Consider the following 6,000-nt stretch of genomic DNA (forward strand, 5'->3'; position numbering starts at 1 on the left):
TACTACAGTCTCCGTGGTGTAGTGGTAAGACACTCGCCTGGCGTTCCGCGAGCGCTATGTCATGGGTTCGTATCCTGGCCGGGGAGGATTTACTGGGCGCAATTCCTTAACTGTAGCCTCTGTTTAACGCAACAGTAAAATGTGTACTTGGATGAAAAAACGATTCTTCGCGGCAGGGGATCGTATTCCAGGGACCTGCCCGAAACGCTATGCGTACTAGTGGCTGTACAAGAATGTATCAACTCTTGTATATATCTCAAAAAAAAAAATAAGAGTTGGTATCTCCCCAAGGGCACTAGACTTGGTTTTAAGGGAAAGGATTATGTCAATAACATCAGAGGCATTAGTAGGCATTAGGTACAGAGACTGTGGATATAGTTACCTGTAAGATAGTCCTGAATATTAGTACTGGAAGATGGAATATCATTTGCAAGGGATGACCCAATGGAAGAGAAGAACCTATTGAATTCAAAAGCAGTGTCAGAGGCTGAAAGCAGATCATCATTATTTGACAGGAGTATTGGTTTGTTATTTAAAATCTTCTTTGATCCCAATATTTGTGAAATTGTCCTCCAAGTTTTCTTAATGTTGCCCTTTTTGTGGGTAAATTTATTTTCGTAGTATTTAATTTTGGCTCTCCTAATTATTTTAAATAGCAATGATGAGTAATTCTTTGAAAATTCTTTGGAGACGATTCCTAACCTATACTTCTTCTCAAAGTCATGTTTTTTATTAATGGATTTTAGTATCCCCTTTGTAAGCCAAGGATTGTTGAGCCTTTTAGTTGTGACTTGCTTCGTTAGCATAGGACAGTGGGTGTTATAAAGGCTGAGAGTTTTTTGTAGAAAAGATTGCACTGCTAGGTTGATGTCCCCTATGTTACCTAATTCGGACTCCCAGTTGACATTAGTAGCAGCAGCCATAAAATTGCCTATGGCTGTTTCATTGTGCAGCCTAAAGCTTATCTCCCTTGCCTCTAGAGGTGGATTGTTAATGTTAGTTAGGAGAAATGTGATTATACATGAAGTAAGCGGAGAGGTTATGTTGGTCCAGATGTGATCAAGAGCTGAGGCAGTACTATCAGTGATTCTAGTAGGTTTAGTGATTAAGGGTATGAGGAAGCAAGAATTCACACAGTTGAGGAAGCTAGCAGCAATAGGGTTTTCAGGCTCGCAGAGGTCAATATTAAAGTCCCCTGCGATAATTAGATGGTTTTTGTTCAGTCTGTTATCGAGTATTAGATTTCTAAGATTAGAGTTGAATTCGGACACATCAGTGTTAGGAATTCTATAGACTGCTCCCACAGTCAGGACAGACTCAGCACCCTTGACTCTGAAACTGGCGAAGATATACTCCCCACAGTAGTCTCTAGTTCTAATTACTTTTAAGCATGTTAGTCTTTGGTGGTAGTAAAGAGCAGTACCATCACCTCTCTGAATTGGTCAACAGTTGTGAATTACTGAGTAGTTTAATTACTGATTTAATTACTGAGTAATTACTGATTACAATTACTATTGCTTTGCTCTTCAACAAGTCACTTGAACTCCAAACCTTCCCAGATATTCTAAAAAAAAGCTAGAGTAACGCCTGTCCACAAATGTGGTGATCTCACAGATGTTAACAACTACAGACCTATATCTATCCTGCCAAACTTGTCAAAAATTTTTGAAAAACTAATCTATAAGCAGCTTTACTCATATCTAGCCAAACTCAATATACTTAGCCCTTGCCAATATGGCTTCAGACCCAAAAAAAGCACTAACGATGCACTTATTAGTATGCTTAACTCGATTCATACAGCTCTTCATAAAAATGAGTTCCCTGTTGGGTTGTTTGTGGACCTGCGTAAAGCTTTTGACACTGTCAACCACCAAAACCTTCTTCTTAAATTACATCATTATGGAGTCAGAGGACACTCCCTACAATACCTCAAATCCTACCTTACTGACAAGCTCCAATATGTTTCTGTGAATAATACAATTTCTCCCACCCTACCCATCAACATTGGTGTTCCCCAGGGCAGCATACTTGGCCCTCTCCTCTTTCTCATCTTCATTAATGACCTTCCAAATGCCTCCCAACACCTCAAACCAATTCTATTTGCTGACGACACAACCTTCATTTACTCCAGTCTTGATCCCCTTGCTCTAAATGCCACAGTAAATACTGAGCTAAATAAAGTCCATCTGTGGCTAACTGCCAACAAACTCACCCTTGACATTGACAAAACCTTCTATATTCTGTTTGGCAATAAATCCTCTAATCAAATAAATCTCAAAATAAACAATACCCAAATTTGTAACAAATTAGATGGCAAATTTCTTGGCATTCTCATTGACCACAAGCTGAATTTCCAGGGACACATTCTAAACATATCAAAAAAAGTTTCAAAAACTGTGGGCATTCTTTCTAAGATCAGATATTATGTACCACGCCCTGCCCTGGTGACTCTCTATTACTCCCTTATCTATCCATATCTCAACTATGGTATTTGTGCTTGGGGCTCTACTACCCAAAATCACTTACGTCCTCTAATTACTCAACACAAAGCTGCTATTAGGACAATATCCAATTCTGGCCCCAGACATCCCTCGGTACCCCTACTCAAATCTCTGAATATGTTAGACATTAAGTCACTGCACATTCTCTCATGTGTATTATACATATATAAAACGCTAAACTATAATGCCAATCCTGATCTCAAAAGCTTCATAGAAGGTTGTAACAGAACCCATGAGCACCACACCAGAAATAAATACAGTTTTGATATTCCTAGAGTACGACTTAATCAAACTAGAAATGCTCTACAAATCAAGGGGCCCAGAATGTGGAATGACCTTCCCAACCATGTTAATGACTGTACCTCTCTCAACCAGTTTAAGTTAAAAGCGAAGCTATACCTAATAAATTCCCTGTAACCTACCTTACCCTTCTATTGTCAACCAATGTCTGTTTTTTCTTTAAAGAGCGCTGTTTGTCGACATAATTGTATTTGTGCTGCTTTTTCATCTATGTTCTCATTTCTTGTTTTCATTCTACTCATTATGCTCAATTAGTATTAAGCTTGTCATTTAAGTTTATCATGCCCGAAACGGGTGGAATACTGGGTTAGCTGAAGGCTATCAGCTGATTTTAGCTAGTTAGTAATTGTTAGGTTTGGATTTCTCCAGTTATTTGTTACTATATCAAGACAGGTATAGGATATTTTGTCTTCCAGGTAGTTGGAAGGGTACGGGGCTGCATCCAAGTGGACAGCCAGGATTATAGGGACGGTCTCTGTCCTTATGTTTTATGTATTATTACTGTTGTGTTGATAGGTATAAATACATGCTGGGGCACACCTTTTGGGTGTGCCATTATTGTTGTTGGAGTATTGGATGGAATTAGTTAGGATTAGAGAATTTCTTTTGTTTTGAGGCATTGGTTGAAAATAGTGTTGGGTTGAAAATGTTTGTTTTGGAGTTAATGGTTAGGGTAGGGCAGGATTTCTGGATAAGAAAAGTGTGTGTAACTTGCTTTACACACAAATTTCTTAATTTCCGAGGAGGGGGAGTTGTAATGATCTGGGGCTCAGCTCATTGGTTCTCCCTTCTCCCCTCCTCTCCTGCTCCTTCTCCCCTGCTTTCCTTCTCCTTCTCCCCTCCTTTCCTTCTCCCTCTCCCCTCCTTCCTTCTCCCATCCCCTTGGCCGTCATTCGTCTCCTCCTCCTCCTCCCCCCCCCCCTTGTCGCCCATTTGTCAGGGTCAAGAGGTTGACCTGAGGGTAGGGTGGTCTTGGATACCTTGGCTTCTCCCACTCAATTCCCCACTCAGATGTTCCCCTCTCCATCCCCTCTCATCCCCTCTCACCGGCCTCTTCCCCATACGAGGCAGAGTCAAATGTCCCTACTCGCTATCTTAGAGGAGACAGGCTTGAACATAATTTATCAGTTTTGTAAACTTTGCTCGCAGGTGCCTGGGCTCCATAGACGCGCCTTGTCCCCCTTCTCTTTAGCTGGGGAGAGCTGACTCAATCTTCAGGAATTCATGTAGCTTTCCACGACAGATCAGTGAAGGTGATTGGCCTGAGATAAGGGCCAAGTCCTTATTGGCCCTAGAGAGCCAGACCTCAGGCCTACGTGTTAAATGGTTGGCCATTGCCAAAATAATGGGTGGAGCCCTGGGGCTGTATTAGATGGTGGGAGGAGTAATCCTTCCCAGCAATAAGTTGGAAAAACTAAATTTCATCAGTGTGTCTTGGGAGTGTATTAGGAACAGGGCCGCAAGCCCGTATCCTCGGGGCTGAGGGCAGTCATCAACATCGTGGCCGTAGTGCGGGTATTTAAGGTATAGTAGCACTTGAGTTCGTGCCCTCAATAAATATCCATTGTGCCTCTAGGGAAATAGAATAGGTTATGTGTTCAAATTGTCTTAATTTACACGTTTCATAAAATAAATTGTATAGCTTGTCCAGTGGTATTCACTTAACTCCCCTTTGATATATTTTGCTACTTTGTCATTTTTAGGTGTTGTATTGGAAGCCCCCCCCAGGTTCTCCTAACAATTAATCGATACTAAAGTTGCCCTTGGATTTAAATTAGTAACGTAAATTACACAAACTAATTTTCCAAAATTTATTACTGAAATTCATATTACCCGGAGTCCCATGGTTACTGATTCCTTGCCTTCCTGGGGGATCGGTGATAAGACACATTCAGGTATGGTTGGTCGGGAAGGTGGTGGCAGTGCAAATGTGTTTTGTTATTGTTTTAACTAATAACCCTTGTCCTTGGTGTATCCTCCTCATTTAATATTCCTCTTACCTACGGGGCAGTCCAGTGAGGGGTCATACTGGACTGTAACAGTGTTAAGCTGGAGTATTGAGTGAAGAGAGACAGAGATGTACAACAGAGAGCGTATATTACGATCACGAGAGATAACAAGATAACAGGATTAATACTGGGGAACATCGGGTTATTACTATAGAGGCCGCGGTTATTACGACAGGGTAAAGCGGTCATTACACCCGAAACGCTTTGCGTAATAGTGGCTTTAGGCATTGTATGTACTAGCTCTACTTATAAGTCAACCAATCCTTGTAAAAATTTATTGTATGTATGTACCTTACCTAAATAAAATTGTATTGTATTGTTGTATTGTTTGGCATGTTAAAGAGTTGAGTAATATCCTCTTTTAACCACGTCTCAGTAAGTATAATAAAAGGGAATTTGTTGTCAATAGTTTCAATCAAGGCACTAACTTCATCGAAGTGTTTGCCAAGTGATCTTACATTCAAGTTAAGTACAGAGATATTGTGATTATGTGTTAATACATTGTTTACATCATGAGCTGCAAAATATCTGCAATTTTGATCATTAAATTGATGATTGTCATAGATAGTGGATAAGAGGTTTAGTTCTGGGTCTATACTTGTTTGCATAAGAAGGCTGGTTGTAGGAAAACAAGGCAAGAATGGCAATTACAAAACAAAATTTTAATATAAAAGGGGGGAAAATAAAAATATAAACAAGACTATACAAGACAAACACAAAATGAACAGAAACAACAAAAAGAAAAATGAGGTAGATTGCTTACAAGTACTCTCAGGTACACTAAGTAATAATTTGCATTTTGAGACACAGGCAAAGCCAGGGGTACAATGGAGTAAGGGAGTATGGCGAGGCTAGGCAACCTAGATAATAAATGAAAGCAAAGTTGAATAATAAACATAGGCAAGCTTTACCTAATGATTATTAACCATAAATAGTTTAGCTATGGTCCTATAATTAATAAGAACTAGAGAAAATATTAATGCACTCAATTAATTACTTTAATTACAATTAATTTCCCCACATTCCTAAAGCAGCGCGCCCATTTGCAGCAGGGAAATATACAGCCTTCTAAGGAAAGTGAATGAACGGTCTGAAAATCTTAATGCTGCGGCCACCATCAAAGCATGGCTGTTACGGCCCTCTCGGGACGCAACGGGGTTCTCACTCTGATGTTGTTAGAGTCAAATATA

The sequence above is a fragment of the Procambarus clarkii genome, chromosome 19 (genome assembly GCF_040958095.1).
Source record: "Procambarus clarkii isolate CNS0578487 chromosome 19, FALCON_Pclarkii_2.0, whole genome shotgun sequence".
NCBI classification, from domain to species: Eukaryota; Metazoa; Arthropoda; class Malacostraca; order Decapoda; family Cambaridae; genus Procambarus; species Procambarus clarkii.